A 24,143-nucleotide genomic window follows, 5' to 3' on the forward strand; every position below is an offset into this window, starting at 1 on the left:
TTGCCATATTCTTGCCAGTTTTTCATTAGAAAAAACATTGAAACAAGAGAATCTAGAATTATAATGTTCTAATATAAGCTATCAATATTTAGGTAGAAAATTTTCTTCTAAAAAGTTATCAAAAACATCATTTTTTTTAAAGCTTAGGGAACCTACCTTAACATAAAAATTATGAAATAGAGATGGAGATCAAATTCCATCAAAGTTCAGGAATGAGAGGATAATATACCTATAGATGATGAAAACTTGCCCAGAAGACATTCTCATAAAGCAGATTAAAAAATATAATATCTCAAATCAACATAAAATAACATATTAAATGAAGGAACAAATCAATTTTATTTTATTTTTTTAAATTTTTTTAAAATTTTTATTTGTTTATGATAGTCACACAGAGAGAGAGAGAGAGAGAGAGAGGCAGAGACACAGGCAGAGGGAGAAGCAGGCTCCATGCACCGGGAGCCCGACATGGGATTCGATCCCGGGCCTCCAGGATCGCGCCGTGGGCCAAAGGCGGGCGCCAAACCGCTGCGCCACCCAGGGATCCCACAAATCAACTTTATTGGAGTTGATAGAACTCAGAAAAGAATTAAAATTTTTAAGAAATGAACAAAATGAAAAGGCAACCTATTGAACAGGAGAGGATATTTGCAAATGACATATCCAATAAGGGATAAATATCCAAACTACATAAAGAATTGATACAACATATTTAACATAAAAAATCTGGTTAAAAAGTGAACAGAGAGCCTGAATAGTCATTTTTTCAAAGAAGACATACAGAGGGTGAACAGACACATGAAAAAATGCTCACCATCACTAATAATCAGGGAAATGCAAATCAAACCACAATCTGACCTCACACCAGTCAGCATGGCTAATATCAAAAAGACAAGGAATAACACGTATTGGCAAGGATGTGGAGAAAAAGGAACCCTTGTGGGGATCCCTGGGTGGCTCAGTGGTTTAGCACCTGCCTTTGGTGCTAAACCAGGGCCTGATCCTGGAGTCCTGGGATGGAGTCCCACATTGGGCTCCCTGCATGGAGCCTGCTTCTCCCTCTGCCTGTGTCTGTCTGTCTGTCTCTGTCTCTCTTTCTGTCTCTCATGAATAAATAAATAATAATAATAAAATTTAAAGGAACCCTTGTGCACTGTGGGTGGGAATGTAAATTGGTGCTGCTACTATGGAAAACTGTGGAATTTCCTCAAAGTTAAAAAGAAATACCACATAACTTAGTAATTTCACTGCTGGGTATTTACCAAAAGAAAACAAAACAGTAATTTAAATTACTGTAATTCAACAGTAATTCAATTATTGATATATTATTAATAATCGCCAGATACTAATAGATAATCTAAAAATAATCTAAAAAAGATTTAGAAACAACATTAAGTGTCCATTGATAGTTCAATGGATAAAGATATGGTTATGTATATACAACAGAATGTTGCTCAGCCATAAAAAAACAATGAAATCTTTCCATTTACAATAATATGGATGGACGTAGATAATATTATGCAAAGTGAAATAAGTCAGAAAAAGACAAATATCACATGATTTTACTTATTTGTGGAATCCAAAAAACAAACTACAAAGAAATAAAACAGAAACATTCAAATACAGAGAACAAATGGGTAAGCGGTGTAGGGGAGAGAGGAGAGGCAAAATGCGTGAAGAGGTACATTATTATTAAGAGGTACAAACTTCCAGTTATAAAATAAATAAGGAATGAAAAATATAGGCAATATAGTCAATAATACTATAATAACTGTGGTGACAAATGGCTAACTACACTTATTGTGGTGAGCACCGCAGAATACGTAGACTTGTCTACGCACTATATTGTACACCTGAAGCCAATATAACATTGTATGTCAACTATACTTCAATCGAAAATTTTTAATCTAAGCTATTAAAAGTATGTGCTGAAAAACAATATATACACAATGATTAAAAAATTAAGAGATTACCAAGATGTTATCATTTACTATCAAATTAATGCAATTTTTGGTGTAGACCTTATTATACAGTTTCTTCTGTATCCTCTATTTAATTTGAGAATATCTTGAGATTGCAAACTAGGAAGTAGTTGCAAATGGTGCCTATTTATTTATTTATTTTAAAGATTTTATTTATTTATTCATGAGAGACACAGAGAGAGAGAGCACAAAAGAGGCAGAGACAGAGGCAGAGGAAGAAGCAGGCTTCACACAGGGAGCCCGACATGGGACTTGATCCGGGTTTCCAGGATCAGGCCTTGGGCTAAGGGCGGCGTTATCATTTGGGGAATATAAATAATAGTGAAAGGGAATATAAGGGAAGGGAGAAGAAATGTGTGGGAAATACCAGAAAGGGAGACAGAACGTAAAGACTGCTAACTCTGGGAAACGAACTAGGGGTGGTAGAAGGGGAGGAGGGCGGGGGGGTGGGAGTGAATGGGTGACGGACACTGAGGGTTATTCTGTATGTTGGTAAATTGAACACCAATAAAAAATAAATTTAAAAAAAAATGCCAGAGCAACCCCGGGTGCCCAAATGGTGCCTTTTTAAACAAATCCTTGTTAACCAAAATTTTCTTGATATTTTGTAACTAAAAATACAGAAATAGTTTGGATGATAAGGTTGGTAAATTGCCACTGTTTTCCATATCTCCCTGTTAAAAATTTTATGTTCACTGGGATCCCTGGGTGGCTCAGCAGTTGGGTGTCTGCCTTCGGTTCAGGGCATGATCCCGGTATTCCGGGATCAGGTCCCACATCGGGCTCTTTGCGTGGAGCCTGCTTCTCCCTCTGCCTGTGTCTCTGCCTCTCTCTCTCTTTGTCATGAATAAACAAATAAAATATTTTTTAAAAAATTAAAAATAAAATAAATAAAAATTTTATGTTCACTAATTTTATGTTCACTTTTGTTTTTATTGACTTTGTACTAGGTACAAATGTCTATTAATAAACTACCACTTTTTATCACTTTCATGTGCTAAAAAAATAAGAATGAAGAATTGAAATAAAATAAAAACTAGAAATAATACAAGATAATGCCTCAATGGAAGATGAAAAGAAGGGAAATTTTAAAAAATCACAAAGAAAGAGATGAAAAGGATTCAAGAAGCATTGAGATAGGTGCCTGGATGGCTTAGTTGGGTAAGTGTCCAACACTTGATCTCAGATCAGATTTTTTTTTTTTTAAGATTGATTGATTGATTTTAGAGAGAGCCCCTGCACAAGTGCAGGAAGGAGCAGAGGGAGAGAATCTTCAAACATTGTCCCTGCTGAGCATGGAGTCTGAGGTCAAGGCTTGATTTCATGATCTATGAGATGATGACCTGAGCCAAAACCAAAAGTCAGATGTCTAACCAACTGAGACACGCAGATGCCCCTCATCTTAGGTCTTGATCTCAGGGTCATGAGTTCAAGCCCACGTTGGGCTGCATGCTGGGTGTGGAGCTTACTTAAAAGAAAAGAAAGAAGCAATAAGACACAGAAGGTCCAACATAAATAGGAGTATCTGAAGAAAATCCTGACCAAAAAAAAATCCTGAAATCTGTAATTTGAGAAACTGAAATGAGAATTAAAATGAAATATTGAAAGGGCACTCAGTTTCTCTGAAAAAATTGACCCAGAGTGGCCATCACTGAGACATAGTCTAGTGAAATTATTGGAACTTTAAAGAGAAAGGAATAAAAAATCCTTTAGGCACTTAAGAGAAAAAGCCAAGTCATTTATACAGGGAAAAAAGTAATACTGTCTTTATACTTTTTTTTTTTTTTAAGATTTCATTTATTTGAGAGAGAGCATGAGGAGGAGTGCAGAGGGAGAGGGAGAAGCAGCCTCCTTGCTGAGCAGAGAACCCTGATGCAGGGCTTGATCCCAGAACCTTAGGATCATGAACTGAGCCAAAGGCAGACACTTAATTGAGCTACCCAGGCACCTCTGTCTTTACACTTTTCAACATCAATACTTTATGCTTAAGGAAAATTAATATATTTAAGATATTTAAAGCAGGAAAATATGAAGCAAGAATTTTATATCAATACAAGCTGTCAGGACACCTGGGTGACTCAGCAGTTGAGCACCTGCCTTGGGCCCAGGGCATGATCCTGGAGTCCCGGGATCGAGTCCCACTTCAGGCTCCCGGCATGGAGCCTGCTTCTCCCTCTGCCTGTGTCTCTGCCTCTCTCTCTCTATGTCCTTCATGAATATATAAATAAAATCCTTAAAAAAAATACAAGCTGTCATCAACATAACTCAGGAGCTAGTATTTTTTATAAATTTACTGGAGAAGAGGATTAAGACAAACTAAAGTGACATTGATAAAATGACATGATGGGCATAGAACTTCTATGTGGAACTAAAACTAAATAAAAGATATAAGGAGGAGAATATAGTAATGGCGAATGCTCTGACAATGTGGCTTCAGTACAATTGTAAAAAGAAGTGGGGTGAGAATGGAGAAAGCATATGCAATTGTATTTCTAACTCTTTCCAGACATCACATTGGTGGTGGTGTTACTGGCTCCTACTGACTGAAGATGGAATAGTTTGAGTATCACTTAAGTTCAATAACTGCAATGGATCAAAACACATTAAATATATTTAAATCCATGATTTCATCCTGACCCCAAAAATTAATTGATCATCACTGAAGGATGCTAGGGAACCAACTCTTTATTTTGAAAATTGGCAAAAAAGAGAAAACAAACATTTATCCTAACCTTTTCTATAGAAACTTGTAACACCAGGTAATCAAGCAGTGGATGATGTGCAGTTTCTCCTTATGGAAATAGTCCAAAGAAGGAAGAATAGAATTTGAATATCAACATTTTTTGACAGTCCCTAATGAATTATAAAATCTAAGCATCGAGCATCAGTGGCTGCTAGCTTCACAAAAAGACAGATAAACAGATATTTCGTGCCTGGAAGAACACACTACCACCTATAAAGTAGTATTTGTCCCCCCAAAATTAGTAACAATAAACAAACTTGAACGTGACTCAGTCTGGAAATACAGGAAGGTACTTCCTATTGTGGCCTGTAGTCCCAAGTTATGACCACTCTATTTTGAAGCTTGAAAAACCCAACTGCTTCTGTGCCTCAGACTAACGTTGTTTTAATTTTTTTTTAAAGAATTTATTTTTTTCATTTGAGAGAGAGTGAGCGCGTGCGCGCGCGCGCGCAAGAGAGAGAGAGAGAGAGAGAGAGAACAAGTGGGAGGAGGAGCAGAGGGAGGGTGAAGCAGACTCCCCACTGAGCCAGGAACCTGATGCAGAACTCCATCCCAGGACCCCAGGATCATGACCTGATTTGAAGGGAGATGCTTTACCGACTGAGTCATCCTAGTGCCCTAAAGTTGTATTAAATATTTGGTGGCTGTAAGAAAAACAGTCACCTACTGAGAATTGTGTCTCAACCCCTTCTCCAGTATGTTCTCCTAAGAGCCTTCAACTAGACAGTAGGAGCAAACTCACTAGTGAATATCAGACTTAAAAAATGTTATCTTCCAAATGGTCTGGAGCTAGCTATAGGTGAGAGGGGTGTAGAATAGAGAGTCTAATAATTAAATTATAACCATACACATAAAAAATATGATGGTCAAAGACTTTGGTTATGGTTCTCACTTGTAGACTGGAATGCTACTAAGTTTTGGGATAATCACATTGCCAAAAATTTCCAAATTCTTCACACCTCAGCTTGTGAATTTCAACTCTTAAAATAATCCCAGGGCCAAAAGGCACGAAATTAGCTGCAAAACGTGTGTACCCCCAAGAATGGCAGTCCTCCCAAATCACATCTGGAATGAAATCTTAGAAGAAAACAGACCAGGAAAATCCTCCTGACAAATTTATGAAATTTTTTTCATTTGAGATATTTGATCTATCTTAAATTTATTTTGCTAAAAAGAATGAGGCTGTCTCTAGACCATCTGTTGAATAGTTCTTTTTCCACTAATGTCTGAAATGCTACCTTTATAATATATTAAATTCTCATATGTATTTGTGTCTAGTTGTGGGTTCCATTCTGTTTCATTGATCTACTTATATATGTAGCACTACTGAATTTTTAAAGATGCTATTATGAGGAATGCTGTATCATTGCATGAACTACAAAGAACTACTAAAAATCTAAGCCTCAGGAATGTCAGAAATCTGGAAGCTTCAAGAAATAGCTCTTTTATTTTTATTTTATTTTTAAGAATTTTACCACTAAGGTGACTTACATCTAACAATTTATGTTCCTGGTGACTTTCGTCCAAAATTTCAAATTCCTAGCAATATTTAATTGGCTCAGCTTAGGCTGGGTATCAATCCCGGAATTGATGATCTATTCTGAGGAAACAGGTTTATATATTATAGATATGATTGATGAGTGGTCAACCTTGTGTATCAAGGAAAATTTCCAAAGGAACATAAAATATTGTAAGCTGAACAGTACTTTGAAAACTGTCTTCTCCCTGATGCCGACCAACCCATTTCATACACTTGAAGCTTTCCTATCTCCTCATTGCACAATTCTCCCACATACAATCTGCAGCCATCCCTTTCCAATAGAAGATGATACAAACTTGTGTCCCTTTATTACTGTAGAGGAAATGCCATAGGAATCATGCACTTGTAAGCCAAGGATTTCCTAGAGCATGCTTACTCCTCCAGTTCTGTCAAAATATCCTCATATATTCTACAGCCCATGAATTAGCCAAAAAATATATCTTTTGTTAAATGCTATTCAGACTGGTAAAAGAATCAATTTCATTAACTTTTTTTTTAAGATTTTATTTATTTATTCATGAGACACACACACACAGAGAGAGAGAGAGAGAGAGAGAGAGAGAGAGAGAGAGAGAAGCAGGCTCCATACAGGGAGCCAGGGAGCCCAATGTGGGACTCAATCCCAGGTCTCCAGGATCATGCCCTGGGCCAAAGGCAGGCGCTAAACCGCTGCCAAGGATCCCCATTTTCATTAACTTTAACAAGAGTTTTGCTTACTCTAGGGGCACCTGGGTGGCTCAGTCAGTTAAGCGTCTGACTTCGACTCAGGTGCTGATCCCAGCATCCCGGGATCTAGCTCTGTGCTCAGCAGGGGTCTGCTTGTCCCTCTTCCTCTGCCCACACTTCCCCTGCTCATTTGCACTCTCCCTTTCTCAAATAAACAAAATCTTTTTTAAAAACAATGTATTGCTTACTTTAAATCCATATTTATTTTTACCTGAAGTCTACTGTTGGCTGTCACTCATTAACCAATTCCTACTCATTTATTTATTCCTAAAAGGTACTAATTAGATATATATTAACTAACAGGAGTATATTTTTAATTTTAGAAGTAATGCATTCACTGAAATGCTTTCTTTAGATCTGCTTTACTAGTAACTCAACATTTTTCTTTTATTTTAATTTGCACATAATAGATTAAATTTGTTAATTTGCACAAAATAGATTAAACTATACTCTTAGAAACTGCAATTATGATAAGTGTTATCCAAATGAAGTCAGGAGGTAATGCCCCAAATTAAATATTTTATACAACTAAGATTAGTTCCGTTTTTGCAAATGATGATTTGCTGTTCTAATTCTGTCAAATGCATAATTACCAACTATCATTTTCAGACATTAAATGCAATTGCATGTGGGATGCCTGGCTGGCTCAGTCGGTGGAACATGCAACTCTTGCTCTCAAGGTCAGGAGTTCGAGCCCCATGTTGGGAGTGGAGATTGCTTGGGATAAAAAAGGGAAATGAAATTGCACTCTCCCTTTCTCTCTGTATATTTACATATGTACTATTCTTATAGTATTTCGCAGAAATAAAATCTGTAAAGATTTAAAAATTAGAATATACTTGATGCAGTACCCCATCTCATTCTATAATGAATATTTTTCATCCGTAAATGCATAGCTGTATAGTTTAATATGAGATGAGTTCAATAAGAGATGAATATCCAATAAATCTTTTATTTTTATATTGATTATTTTTTATCAAAATGTTTGTGTATGTACATTGTTTTGATCATGTGTTTACATAATAACTGTAGGGTTGATTCAATGTGGGAGACATATTTTTAACCTTAAAGTCTTGTATTCCAGAGAATCTAAACACATTAATTCAGTGTATATATGTATTTTTTTGACACCGAGTAGGAAAGAATGATCAATATAAGACACTCCAGGATGAAAATATAATAATGAGGATAAAATTTTGTGAAGGAAGTAGAATGCAGATATGAATTTAAGATGAAAAAAAATGATACAGAACTTTTTAACTATTGAAAAAAGAACTAGTTCAAAACTGATGGCTACCAGAGGGCAAGTTGTGGGGAGGATGGGTGAAATAGGTGAAGGGGATTAAGAGTACTGTTACCATCATGAGCACCAAAAAATGTATAGAATTGTTGAATCACTATATCATACATTTGAAGCTAATATAATACGGTTATGTTAACTGCACTGCAATTAAAAAGAGGGACTGTTCGTATGTTTTTAATGAATGCTAATAACTTTCAAATTACTATACTGTAAAGTTTCTACTGATTTTTAAAATATTTATTTATTTATTTATTTATTTATTTATTTTAATATCTTATTTATTTATTCATGAGAGACACAGAGAGGGGGGTGGCAGAGACAAAGGCAGAGAGAGAAGCAGGCTCCCTGTAGGGAGCCTGATGTGGGACTCGATCCCTGAACTCCAGGATCACACCCTGGGCCAAAGACAGGAGCTCAACTGCTGAACCACCCAGGCATTCCACTATTGAATTTTTTTTTAAAGAATGATGCATTTTATCTTTTAAAATGTCAATATATATAATATGCCACAAATTATAACCATCTAATGTATGCTGAAAATTTTTAGGTTGCTTAAAATCATGCAATAATGTTTTTAAAATATTCTTTTGAATAATTACACCAAAGAAGTTTGAAGGCTACTATAATAAACAACAACAGGGGAAAGAGGAAAGAGATGAAAGATTCTGTTTCAATTATGCTAATTCTTAAAAAGAATAAGGGGAAGGGGCAATTATTCAATCTTCTGCACTACTTTCTCATGCCAGGCAGAAGTCTGAAATCTGAAGAAGTGAAAGCTATTATCTTTTCTCTAGAGACAAAAATCCAGAAGCCGAGTCCATCACTTCCTTCTATCCAGTAACCCTTAGTTTGCAGTCATAGACAGTAGCAAGGGAGGCTGTACAATGTAATTATTATTCTGTTGGCCAGTTGCCTGCAAGAAAATACAGTACAGGCCTTATTCTCATTTTCATAAGTGGTCATGCAGCTTTAGCTTGGTGTTAATGATTTCCCTCCTCTGTTATCCATTCACTGTTTTGTTCTTTAAGGCTAGAGTACATGCATGATAAGAACAGCAGGAACATTATACTAGTGCTTTACATTTTTTTGCCATTAAATAAATTTTTGTTTCGAGGCAATATTGACTAAGAAAGCATGTTGATATAGGATGTTCAATAAGTGAACAGATGTTAGTGCTGGCAGAGGAATGGTGGATAGCGAAAGCCTATTCAAATGCACATTTAAGCATTTATTCTTATTATAGTCTACATGATGAAAGAGGTCAAATAAAATCAGCCTAACAATGGGTAGCTAGCTGTTAGGACCTTAGAGGAAGGGTGCCATCCTGGTGCTAGGGCTTGTTACCCTGCTAGAAAATTAGGTACTCAAGAGTGATAGGGTTGGCTTCTCTGAGGGAAGATCCCTTATAGAGTTCATGAATGAATATACTGTCCCTGCAAAAACTATTGGTATTAAATAATTATCTAATAGACAAGTAGTTTGTCTATTAGATAACTGAAGGCACACACAGCAAGTTGAGGAAAAGGGATAACTGGCATCTACAGAAACAGTATCCTATGTATATGGTTATTAATAGCATTTTTCTACCCCCATGGCCTTGCATGATGAGTTAAATGGGTATGTATTAGTTAGTGATCTGTTTGCTTTGTAGTAAGATCCAACTTAACAGTGGCTTAAAATAGAGAAGTTTAAGTCTCAAAAAAAAAAAAAAAAAGAAGTTTAAGTCTCCCATAATAGCCTAAACATCAACAGCCTGGGGTTACTATGGTTTTGGGGATCCAGGTTTATTCTAATTGCTCTGTGATCTCTAGAATATTGCTTGCATGCTTATGGTTTTTCATACTCATCACTACATTCACATGTCAGGCAAAAGTCTGAAGTCTGAAGAAGGGAGAGTGAAGGCTAACTCCCTTCCCTTTAGAGACAAGATCCAGAAGTCTATTCCATCACTTCCTTCTTCTTATATCCACTAAATCTTAGTTCATAACTGTAGATAGTACAAAGCAGGCTGGAAATTTCAATTCCTCAGTTATTGCAAGGGCTTATTCATCACATGCAGTCATGGCTACTCTATTGAACAGCATAGACATGAAAATTTGCATGCCTATAGAAAGTGGCATTGAATAGTGCTGCCTTGGGTCAAACTATAGCTTATAGGAGGTATGAAAGCAAGAAGAACAAATTAAATGATGCATGAGGAAACAAACCAGCGGAATTCTAAATTCTGGGCATTCTGTAAGATAAATGACCCAGTTGTATCAATTAAATGATATTTTAAAAGGATTTTAAGAGACATAACATTCAAATGTGATTAGTAATTTTGGATCTTGATTGGAACAACTAACTATAAAAAAGACAAATTTTGAGATGAGAAAATATAAATATATACTGTATATTAAATGCTATTAAGGAAATATTGCTTATTATTAAATATATAACAATGGTATAGTGGTTATGTTAAAAAATATTTTTCAGTTACAAAGGCATACTAAAATGTCTGGGATGTGCTTTAAAAATATTTAAGGAAAAAGCAAAATAATGAAGAGGGATAGGTAAAATGAGGTTGGAAACATTTCAATAATTGCTAGTTATGTGACAAGTACATGAGAATTCATTATGATGTTCACAATAAATATCAGAAAAAGAAATAAAGGTGGCAGCTGCTAATATGTCCAAGCTAACTCTTGCTATACAGGAATAATGCCTTGAGTTGCCAAATCTCTACATTTTTCAAAGTGAAAACTCCAGATTTTTTAAAAATAAAATCTCTTGATTTCATAAAACAACAACAATGTGGCCAAACAAAATATATCAGTGGGCTGGAATTTGTCCTTCACCATCTGTTTCTTCTCTAGGAAAAACTTGTTTTGTTAATGAGCTGTTTCCCCCCAAATTTATAGTGTGTTCAAGCTTTTGAATAACTTCTGGAAACCAGTGGCTAGTGGTTCAGTGTCTGGGAACTCAGAGATGAATGACACATTGCTACTACCCAAGTGGAGCTCTGAGTCTTGTTAGGGGAAGGGCATGTAACCAAAGGCTTAGATCACAACCTAAGTGTATGCAGAGAGAAAAAGGCAGAGATGCAGTATTGGTCCTGCCATGGTGTTAGGAGCTGAATTGTACACACACACACACACACACATTTATATATTAAAGTCCTAACCCCTGGTACGTCAGAATGTGACTTTATTTGGAAAAAGGAACATTAGAGAGCTAATGAAGTTGAAATCGAGTCTTTAGAGTGAGCCCTAATCCAATATGACTGATGTCCTTATCAGAATAGATTAGGAAGAGAGCCAGGGAAGATGGCAAAGTAAGAGGATCCTGAATTCACATCCTCCTACACACTGAGGCAACAACTACATGTAATGCAACTCACTCTAAAAATGACCTGAAGACTAGTAGAAGGGACTATGCACAGCTCAAAACATAAAGAGAAGACAAAGCAGAGGTGCTGTTGCCAACCAAACCCCTGGAGGCAACCTACAAGTGGGAGGGATATCATAGGCACAGAGGAGTGAGGGGATCAAGTCCCAAATAGGGTACTCCCAGCCCTGGGGACCTGCACTAGGAAAGATGAGCTTCCAGAATGTCTGACTTCAGAAATCAGCAGGGCTTAACTCTGAAAGAACTAGAGGGCTATAACTGCTCTTAAAGGGCCAGTGCACTGTATCACTTGGTCAGAGACCTAGCATGGAAGGAGCAATTTGAAAAGTTCCTGGGTTAAATGTGAAAGACTTACTGAATCATTTTAGGAGATATATTAGAGGGGCAGGGATCTGCAGAAGCTTTCTCTGGGATTGGAAGAGCTAGTGGGCACCACCATTTTTCTTGCTTTCCTTCAGCTTTTCTAATCAAACACCTTTGGGAGGCAATTCTGATATCCTCCATTTACCTTGCTAACACTGCTTGCCCCACCCCAGCTTTCTCCATCAGATCCTGCCCCACCCAACCAACCTGCTCTGGCAGAAATCCAAAGTGGCTCTTACATTGCCACACCTAGCAAGTAGCCTCAGTTGGGACTGATATCCTTCCAGAGTGACTACCACCTGCCACATCCAGTAAGCAGCCCCAGCTGAGACTTGCTCCTGTCCAGTGACTCCCGCCCAGGGAGAGGGAGCTAGCCTCACCAACTAGCATTCCTGCAGTAGCCACAGCCAGGCTTCTCAGCCAGCAGTGTAAAGGTGAGGGTAAGACTTGGCCACCAATGTGCACAAATCAGTCCTAGTCAGTTATTACTGATAGCCAGCTAGCAGCAACCCCACCTACCAGTGTGACAACAGCAGTTGCAGCCCACCCATATTAGGAGGGCTCACAGAGCCCATACAGGGGACACTCCTAGAGCACCAAGTTCTGGTCACAAAGGGGGATTGCACTATAGGGCATCACAGGACTTTTACACAAACCACTGCTTTTAAGACCAAGAGATATAGCTGACTTACCTAACATACAGAAACAAACCAAGAGACAAAATAAGGAGATAAAGGAATATGCTCCAAATGAAAGAACAAGAAAAAACTCCAGAAAAATAGCTAAATGAAATGGAGAAATGCAATCTACCTGGTAAAGAGTTCAAAGTAATGGTCATAAAGATATTCAACAGACCTGAGAGTAGAGTGGATGAACCCAATGAGAACTTCAACAAAGATAAAAAACAACAACAACAACAGCAACAACAACAAAAACAACTTAAAAAGAACCAGTCAGAGCTGAAGAAAACAATAAGTGGTATGAAAAACACACTAGGGACGCCTGGGTGGCTCAGCAGTTAACCATCTGCCTTTGGCCCAGGGCATGATCCTGGAGTCCTGGGATCGGGTCCCTGCATTGGGCTCCCTGCGTGGAGCCTGCTTCTCTTTCTGCCTCTCTCTATGTGTCTCTCATGAATACTTAAAAAAAATATTTAAAAAAAAGAAAAAAGAAAAACACACTAAAGTAAACAATAGATTAGAGGATGCAGAAGAACAGATCAGCAATCTGGAACACAGAATAGTTGAAAGCAACCAATCTGAACAGCAAAAAGAAAAGTGAGGATAGGTTAGGATGAAACAATATCAAGCATACTAACATTAGCATTATAGGGGTTCCAGAAGGAGAAACCAGAGAGAAGGGGCAGAAAGTTTATTTGAAGAAGTAACAGCTGAAAACTTTTTAACCTGGGAAAGGAAACATATCCAGGTTGTAAAGGCAGTAGATCAATTACTTATACTTCTAGTATGAAGGTTAGAAGACACACATAGTAAAATCAATTATATCTACCAAAATTACTGAAGAGATACACAAAATAAAGATGTGAAATATGGCACCATCACATAAAATGTGGAAGGGGGAAATATATAGTACATTTAGAATGTATTTGAACTTAAGCAAGTGTCAATTTAATATAGACTCCTATATACATAGAATGTTATATATGAACCTCCTAGTAACCAAAATCCTATAATAGACAATCACACACATGCAATAAAGAGAAAAGGGTCTCAGCATGATACTAAAGAGAGTCATCAAACGTCAAGGGAAGAAAGTAAGAGAAGAAGAAAGGAACAGAGAACTACAAAAGCAACCAGAAAACAATGAACAAAATGGCAGTAAGTATGTACCTATCAATAATTACCTTAAATATAAATGGACTAAATGCCCCAATCAAAAGAAATAGGGTGAATTTAGTGGATTAAAATATAAGACTGACTATATGTTGCTTACAAGAGACTCACTTTATTTTTTTTATTTTTTAAAGATTTTATTTATTTATTTATTATTTATTCATATAAGACTGACTATATGTTGCTTACAAGAGACTCACTTTATTTTTTTTATTTTTTAAAGATTTTATTTATTCATGAGAGAGGGAGAGATACAGAGAGAGAGAGAGAGAGAGGCAGAGGGAGAAGCAGGCTCCATGCAGGGAGCCCGACATGGTACTTGATCCCTGGTCTCCAGGATCACGCCCTGGGAGGAAGGTGGCGCTAAACCGCTGAGCCACCGGGCTGCCCAATAGACTCACTTTAGACCTAAAGACACACATAGACTGAAATTGAAGGGATGGGAAAAGATATTCCATGCAAACGGAAGCAAAGCAAAGCAAAACAAAAGCAAAAACTGAGTAGCAATATTTATATCAGACAAAATAAACAAAAACAGTAACAAGAAACAAAGAAGGGCACCACATAATGATAAAAGGAATGATCTAACAAGAGTATTTAACAATTGTAAATATTTATATACCCAGCGTAGGATCACCTAACTATATAAAGCAAATATTAACAGACATAAAGGGAGAAAATCACAGTAGTACAAAAATAGTAGGGGACTTTAACAACCCACTTGCATCAATGGATAGATAATCTAGACAGAAAATCAACAAGGAAACAGTGGCTTTGAACAACACAATAGACCAGATGGAATTAATAAATAATACTGAACATTTCATCCAAACAGCAGAATATACATTTTTTTCAAGGCACATGGAACATTTTACATGGTAGATCACATATTAGGCTGCAACACACGTCTCCATAAATTGAAAAATGTTGAAATCATATTAGGCATCTTTTCAACCACAACATCATGAAACCAGAAATTACAAGTTAAAAAACTGGAAAAAATACAAACACCTGGAGGCTAAACAGCATGCTATTAAACAACCAAATGGTCAAAAAAAACAAAACAAAAAACAAAAACAAAAACAAACAACAAAAAAAACACAAAGAGATAAAAAAAATACATGGGAACAAATGGAAATGGAAATACAATAGTTCAGAATCTTTGGATACAGCAAAAACAGATTTAAGAGGGAAGTTTACCATAATACAGACCTACCTCAAGAAACAAGAAAAATCTCAAATAAGCAGTCTAACCTTATACCTAAAGGATCTGGAAAAAAAATAACAAAGCCCATAGCTGTTATAAGACAGGAAATAATAGGGCAGCCTGGGTGGCTCAGCAATTTAGCGCTGCCTTCAGCCCAGGGTGTGATCCTGGAGACCCGGGATCGAGTCCCACATCAGGCTCCCTGCGTGGAGCCTGCTTCTCCCTCTGCCTGTGTCTCTGCCTCTCTCTGTCTCTCTCTCTCTCTCTGTGTGTGTGTGTGTGTCTCTCCTAAATAAAATATTTTTTAAAAAGGAAATAATAAAAATCAGAACAAATTTTAAAAATGAGACATAAAACAATAGAAAAGATAAATGAAACCAAGAGCTGATTCTTTGGAGAGATAAACAAAATGGATAATCCTTTAGCCAGACTCACCAAGAAAAAGCAAAACCTCAAGTAAATAAAATAAAAAATGACAGGGGGCAGCTGGGTGGCTCAGTTGGTTAAGCATCTGACTCTTACTTGGGTCGAGATCTCAGGGTCATGAGATGGAGCCTGCATGAGGCTCCATGCTCAACATGGAGTCTGCATGAAACTCTCTTCTTCTCTCTCCCCCTTCACCCCTCCCCACTCTTGTGCTTTTTCTCTCTAAAATAAATAAGTAAAATCTTCTTTAAAAATAAAAAATAAATGAAAGAGGAGAAGTTACAACTTCACAGAGGTACAAACTTTGTATCACAGAAATACAAAGGATTATGAGACTAGTACAAAAAATTTTATGCCAACAAATTGGACAACCTAGAAGAAATTGATAAATTCTTAGAGACATACAATCTTCTGAGACTGAATCAGGAAGTAATAGAACAGACTGATTACTAGTAATGAAATTGAATCAGTAATAATAAAAAAAAAATCCTCCCAACAAAAAAATCTGAGACCAGATGTCAAGTGGATTCTACCAGACACTTTAAAGAAGAGTTAATATCTATCCTTCTCAAACTATCCTTCCCCCAAAAAAGAAGAGGAAGGGATGCTTATAAATTCATTCTATGAGCCCACTATTACCCTGATACCAAAACCAGACAGAGACACTACAAAAAAAATTATAGATCAATATCCCCTATGGACTGAGATGCAAAAATCCTCAACAAAATATTAGCAAACTGAATTCAACAATACATTAAGATCATTCACCATGATCAAGTAGGATTTATTCCAGGGACACAAGGATGATTCAATATGCACAAATCAATTAACATAATACACCACGTTAATGAAATGAAGGATTAAAATCATACAAATCTTAATAGATGCAGAAGAAGCATTTAATAAAATTCAATATCATTCATGATAAAAAGCTCTCCAAAAGTAGGTAAATGTACCTCAACGTAATAAAGGCTATATATGACAAACCTACAACTAACATCATACCTCATGGTGAAAAGCTGAAAGCTTTTCCTCTAAGATCAGGAACGAGACAAGGACATCTTCTCTCACCACTTTTATTTACATTTGAATGAGACAAGATATCTGATAAGGGATTAATATCCAAAATATATAAAGAACTCATAAAATTCAACACACACCAAACCCCCCCCCCACAAATAATCCAATTAGAAAATGGGCAGAGGATGCTCACTTTGGCAGCATATATACTAAAATTGGAATGATACAGAGGAGATTAGCATGGCCCCTGTGCAGGGATGACACACAAATTCGTGAAGCATTCCATGTTTTTTAAAACAGGGATAATAAATATATTAAAAGTAAAAAGAAAATGGGTAGATACCTGAATAGACATTTTCCCAAAGACATACAGATGGCCAACAGATACATGAAAAGATGTTCAACATCACTAATCATCAGGGAAATGCAAATCAAAACCATAATGAGATATCACCTTAACACCTGTCAGAGTGGCTAGTATCAAAATGACAAGAAATAACAAGTATTGGCAGGATGTGGAGAAAAAGAAACCCTCATGCACTGTTGGTGGGAATGTAAATTGATGCAGCCACAGTGGAAAATATTATGGAGTTTCCTCAAAAAATTAAAAAGAAATAACATACGACCCAGTATTCTACTTCTGGATATTTACCAAAGAAAACACAAACAGTAATTTGAAAAGATATATGCATCACTATACTTACTGCAGCATGATTTACCATCGCCACGATTTGGAAGCAACCCAAGTGTCCATCAATAGGTGAATGGATAAAGAAATGTTATATATACAACATGGTATATATATACCAGCCATTAAAGAAATAAAATCTTGCCATTTGCAACAACATGGATGGACGTAGGGCGTATTATACTAAGTGAAATAAGTTAGACAAAGAAAGACAAATGCTATATGATTGCGCTCATATGTAGAATCTAAAAAATAAACAAAAAGCAGAAACAGATACATAAATACAGAGAACAAACTCATTGTTGCCCGAGGGGAGGGCAAAGGGGATTGGCAAAGTAGTTGAAGGGGATTAAGAGGTACAAACTTCCAGTTATAAAGAAGTCATGGGGGTGAAAAGTACAGCATTATATAGTCAATAGTACTGTAATAATGTTGTATGGTGACAGATGGTAACTATACTTTTCATAGTGAGCATTTTATAATGTGTATAATGATCAAATTACTATGTCATATACCTGAAAGTAATATAATTGTAATACTGTATGTCAATTATATTTCAGTTAAAACCAAAGAAGCTGGTCATCCAAATGACTTGTTTAAACAAAATTTTTAAAAAGGAGAAGAGATTAGGATACAGACACTTACATACACAGAAGACCATGTGAAGACACAGCCAGAAGATAGCCATTTGCAAGCCAAGGAGAGCAGCCTCAGAATTAAACAAACCTGTTGAGATCCCTGGGTGGCTCAGTGGTTGAACATCTGCCTTTTGGCTCAGGGCATAATCCCAGAGTCCTGGGATCGAGTCCTGCATTGGCCTCCCCACTGGGAGCCTGCTTCTCCCTCTGCCTATGTCTGCCTCTCTCTCTCTCTCTCTCTCTCTCTCTCTCTCTCTCCCTTTCTCTGTCTCTCATGAATAAATAAATAAAATCTTTAAAAGAAAAAATAACCAAGCCTGTCAACATCTTGATCTTGGGCTTTTAGTCTCCAGGCTTATGAGCAAATAAATTTCCGTTGTTTAAATCACCCTGTCTGTTATATTTTGTTACGGCAGCCATTGCAAAATAATACATGTGGGAAGTCTTAATTTTGCTCAGGGAAGTCTGTGAAGGTTTAATAAAGAAATTGCTACCTGGGATGCCTGGGTGGTTCGGTCCATTGAACATCTGATTCTTAATTTCAGCTTAGGTTGTGATCTCAGGGTTGTGAGATGGAGACCTTTGTCGGGCTTCACATTCATCATGGCATCTGCTTCAAATACTCTCTCTCTGTCCCCTCCTTCCCCACCCCACTCATGTGCACATATGCACACACTTTCTCCCTAAAATAAATAAATAAGTGCTCGCTTTGGCAGCACATATACTAAAATAAATAAGTAAATAAATTGCTACACATATATTTGTAATAAAAGTCTTGCTTTCCTCCTGTCATGAGGAAATTCTTAGGTTCAAGGCATAGTCTCTGCATCTCTCTAGGCAAGGTCTAATTACTTTAATTGCTTTCCGTGTCTATGACTTAAATCTGTCTCTCAATCCTCATTTTTTTTTATCTATACCTGACTACTCTCCTGGCCACTAGACATATTCACTTAAATTCATTTAGATGTCTCATAAACTCTAAATGAAAATATCTTCTTCTTGTATTCACTCCTCAAACGCACACCTTCTCTTGTGCTCTCATTTACTATTCATCTGTTATCAAATGGAGAACTCTGGGACTCCACCTAGACTCTTGTCTGTACCTCCACTTTTAATTTGTTGCTTGTTCTAGCTCATCCCAACTTTTGATGATCCAATCTTCCTTTACTGTCTAGACCTGACTCAGGTATAGGTCCTTACCATTTCCTTTCTTATTATTTGTTGGTCTTTTTGGTTTCTTTCTTCTCCTGTTTTTCTCCAAAAAATATGAATCTGACAATGTCATTTCTTTGTTTAAATCCTCTGATGGGATCTCATCACCCACAGCTTAAATGAAAAATCCTTGTCAGACAAGGACTTTCACCACAAGTAAATGGTGATTCCACATATAAGTGCATACTTTCCTTGGTCTCATCTCTCTTCTCCATATGTACACAATATGACCATGCCCAACTACTAGCAGTTCCTCAGGTAAGTCATTATTTTGCAACTCCTTTGCATATTCATGCTCTTTTTTCTTCTGGACATTGTTAAAGACTCTGAGCAGATATCATTCCCTTTTATGGAGCCTTTCTCATCAGCACCTTCCTAGGCACCTCTGTTCTTGAGCACAGTTGATGGAAACCATCCAGTACAGGCAGCAAATAAATGTCTATAAACAGCTCTGGTTAACTGTGCTTGAAAGCCACCCAAAGCACTCCTGGAAGAGGATGCTGATTCAACCAGGATGACTGGTTACAGATGAACTGGCAGCTAATACTCTTGCTTTACCACAAAATCAACAGTAGGTCATCCTGCTGATTTGAAATTTTTCACATGGTCTTCGAATACTTTTGGTGCCTCTCCATTCAGTATGATACCTTAAGCACATAACTAATCTACATACATGTATGTGGGCCCCGGTCACTGGGATACCATCATGAGATGGTCCAGGTCCTGATGACATCCTACTGATATTGAGCATCATCACTACAATGGGCTGGCCTACCCTGCCCTTCCCATCCTCACTCCACTGGAACAGTCACTGTCATTGATCAAGAAGATGACCTGTTCCTCAGATATCACAACTACCTGCTTTTTGACTACAGCCCCTCATTTGGTGCTCTGGTTCTGGAAGGTGCTACTTCAAACCCTACATGTCATTGCTATTTATTTATATCCACTACTTGTAGATGTACCAGCAAAGATTCTAGAACAGAGCATCTCTGGGACAACACCTTTGAAACAGATTAATGACTGGAGAAGTTTAAGGCCAACAGCAGATCAAAGGCACTGTTTGGTTTTCTTTGAGGGATCATCTGTCTGTCTCTTTCAAGCTCAACAGGAGAGAAGAAAGTCTTTGGAAGCAAGATCTTGTTATTTTATGCCTTACTGGTTTCCTGCATAATCATTTCCTTTTTATTCTTTTATAACAGTCAGCAAAACATTTTTAACCATGGTGACTGTCACAGCAATGCTAACTTGTACATAAAAATATAGAAATTAAAGTCAATTACAAGTCTTGATGTTTCAGCACACATAAACTTAAATCGGGTTAAACAATAAAGAGAAGTAGATGGTTTCTGAATGGTAACTGAAAAATCTGGAAGTCCGGCTAGCTTCAAATGATCCTTGATCAGGCTTCTGGGCTATGTCAATAAGAGCTGAGTCTGTGAGGGAGAGCACTGCTATCACTGAACTGAGAACAGATCACAGTGACACCAGCTATAGACTTTGGTGGTGGATAGCTGTAGGATATTCCAAGGCATCCTGTCTGACTGGGAGTCAGTCCAGGAAGCAGTAGAGACCAGCCTCTCTATCTTAGACAATAGAATATAGAGGACACTATGTATTTCCCAGGACTTATCTTGTCTCCATTTCCTGGTGACAACCTCCTATAGCTGCACAACTCATGAGTGGATCTAGAGCCTACCTTGGAGAGAATCTGGGAAAAGATGTGAAACTCTGAAAAACAGCATTTACTTGGGTCATTCAGACAAAGACTGAGTTACTTGAAAATATATAGTTTAATTAGCTGGATTGGACTATGCTTACCAGATTGGAATAAAAGTTAGTGTTTTCTTCTTATCTATTTGTTTGGGGGCTTATTAAAAAGATCAGATCAATTATGGAGAAATTTTAAAGGCCATATTCTCACTGCGTATCTGTTCATAAAATGAGTAAATATTTAAGCTTATTGTTAATAGATATGTGTGTTCATTAATGAGAATTTGTGAAGTTTGAAAATAAAGGAAAATATAACTCTAAGGTAACCAAAAGCAATTACTATAAATATTTTAATGTATTTCCTACCAGTGTTTTTTCTATGAATAGGCTTTCTTACATAGTTGAAATCACATTATATATGTAGGATTTTAGTTCTTTTTATTTAATAATATATCAAAGAGCTTTTCTTTATCTCTGTATCTATAAGTTAAGTGTATATTATTTCTTTAATATTCCACTGCATAATATCCCAGAGTTCAGTCAACTGATCTTTTCTTTAGGTTTTATTTATTTGTGTGTTTCTTTATTTAGAGAGAGACAGAGTACAACTAGGCAGAGGGGGAGGGGGAAGATGGAGAAGGAGAGAGAGAATTTTAAGCAGGTTTCACACCTAGCATGGAGCCTGACTGACACAGGGCTTCTTCTCAGGACCCTGAGATTATGACCTGAGATGAAATCAAGAGTTGAAAGCTTAACCAACTTAGCTACCCAAGCATGCCTCAACTGATCTTTTAATACCTTTTAATTCCTTAAAAAAAAAAAAAGAGGAAAAAGTAAAAATATATCTGGTGAGATGTACATTAAAAAGAATAATTTTAATTGCTTCTTATCCTATGTGTGATCTTTTCCCTGAATATATCTTGGTTTATTATGAATCAAGTTCAAATATTGGTCCAAAGCACTAATCTCTAAAAGTAAAGTGTTACATGTGTTAACAATGTAGAACTTGTCCTGCCAACCAGTTTTGACACAGATCAAATGGGGAGGCAAGAGTTAGCTGGTAAATGTGGGCAGTGTCTGTTCCCAGCTCACATCACCATGGATTTTTCTACCCTGGATTTGGCACCTTCTGAGTGAGAAAGCTGGATTTTTGCTCTGCTTTGGTTGTGCAAACCTGGCCAATTCTGTACTATAACCTTCCAGGCTAACAAGCTCACAGGAACAGGAAATGTGTGAAAAGACTCAAGAACGCTGGAACACTGTTATTTTATTTTTTCTTTGTCATTTTAATGTACATGCAATCTACCCAAATTGCTTTTCAATGAATTTCATTGGAAATATGTATACATACAGTTCCAAAGTATATGTATTTCCTTTTTTTAAAAGATTTTATTTATTTATTCATGAGAGACACACACAGAGAGAGAGAGAGAGAGGCAGAGCATAGGTAGAGGGAAAAGCAGGCTCCATGCAGGGAGCCTGATGTGGGACTCAATCCCGGGATTCTGGGGTCACACCCTGAGCTGAAGGCCAACGCTCAACCGCTCAACCGCTCAACCGCTGAGCCACCCAGAGGCATCCCTAAAGTATATGTATTTCCAATATGAGTAGCATTTCTTAATTTCTTACTCAGTAGCACCTCCTTCAGTCTGCACTAGCATCAAATTTCCTGGCTGACTACTTTTCTCCTCCAGAGGTGAAGCCAAGTCAAAAAACAGTCAATTTTCCATTTCTTTGGCCCAAAGATCCTGTGTTTTGCTCTATTCTGCATAACTAGCTACACAAATGAACATTTAAAAATAATATTGAATGAGGTAAGAGTAGGAACATACAAAACACGTCTTTCCTTTTACTTGATGAAGCAATCATATTATTCTCTAAATATTTCTCATTGTGGTGAAAAGAACCCATTATTGCATAGGCATTGTGGTATACTTCTGGTCCCATGTGTACATTTAACTGCACACACAAAAGGTAACAGTTACAAGGTGCAATAACATGTAAAATATATTCTTAAACTTTGTTCTAACAACATAGCCTCTATGTTGTATGCAAGCTAAATTTCATGTTTAAAGTGTTTCTTGTTTAAGCACTGACTAGTATATAATTCATTTATTCTAATTTAGGAAGGGATTTCAGAATAGAAATGTTTAAATAATGATCTAATTTTACCATAGGTCAATTCTGACCTAGTATGCAGGGTCCAATTATAGTGGAAGCTGTACTTTGGCCCTCTTATTAAGGTCAGCAAAGATAGAATTCTATACATCTTAATCATATCTCCTATGACTAATTCAGTCCATAGGATTATGCTTATGAATATTTTATATGTAGCTTCCAGTAATAGTGCTCATTCTATCAATCAATATCAAGTTAACCCCAAGATTACTGAAAATCTGGAATAAAATATAAAATATTGAATCATTCATTTTTAATAGCATAGGTCATAAATGTGTATTTCTCTGGAGAAATCACTCTTGATTTTTTAATGCAAAATTTATGAGACCGTTTGGAACAGTGGAGAAAGTTCTTCCTTCTTTCCTCCATGTTGGAGGATCTGCTCAGTGGGAATGACTAGCAGCCATCATATGTAAGACGTTGGACGTCTTGTGTCTTATATTCCTGAAGCTGCCCAGAGCCAATTCAACTTGAGGAAATTCTATTTAATGTAATGTTGTCTAACACTTCAATTTAATAAACACTTAATGAGCAAAGCACAATGCTAGGTTGTATTAATAAGGTATCCCCTAGTTGTAAGGGAAGACTGTTTTATTTGAGGTTTGTTTACATAAAGGGTAAGGGTGCAGTTTCATAGAGCCCATGCTAGCAGGACAGGCTTGCCTCACTGAATCTAGAAAGCTGCCCAGACATCTTCTTCCCTTCCCCTGACTTCCACACCCTTTTCCTTTCTGTTTCCTTCTTTTGTTTTTTATCCCATGCATGACATTTTATCCCTGCCATATATCTGCTTCATTCTGCCTTCTATCAGCCTCCTCTCTGCTCTCCGACCTGTTTATACCATGACCCATAGGAGCTACCCTCAAATAATACTTTCAGGCTCCATGTCTACATGACCTTCCAACTTGAGTTTATGTGTGTTCTGTTTCCAAATTCAGAAGGAGAGAATCTGATTGGCATAGCCTAAATCAAGTATCCATTTTGCTCCAATTAGCTGTTGCCGCAGGAAGAAGAGTTCAGAGGTCATGTGTGGTTAGTGATGCCCCTTTTATTTTATTTTTTTTAATATTTTATTTATTTATTCATGAGAGACACGGAGACAGAGAGAGAGAGGCAGAGACACAGGCAGACGGAGAAGCAGGCTCCATGCAGGGAGCCTGATGT

The 24,143-nt window shown here is 37.0% G+C and overlaps 1 non-coding gene and 1 pseudogene across 1 annotated transcript; both read left to right on the plus strand.

Moving 5' to 3' along the window:
• Positions 1–24,143, plus strand: part of LOC118353294 (translation initiation factor IF-2-like) — a 57,432-nt pseudogene that overhangs the window by 23,646 nt on the left and 9,643 nt on the right.
• On the plus strand, positions 16,736–16,842 carry LOC112646023 (U6 spliceosomal RNA). The gene has a single exon (XR_003127433.3). It is a non-coding gene; the product is annotated as a U6 spliceosomal RNA (small nuclear RNA).

The sequence above is a fragment of the Canis lupus genome, chromosome 34, assembly GCF_003254725.2.
Source record: "Canis lupus dingo isolate Sandy chromosome 34, ASM325472v2, whole genome shotgun sequence".
NCBI lineage: Eukaryota > Metazoa > Chordata > Mammalia > Carnivora > Canidae > Canis > Canis lupus.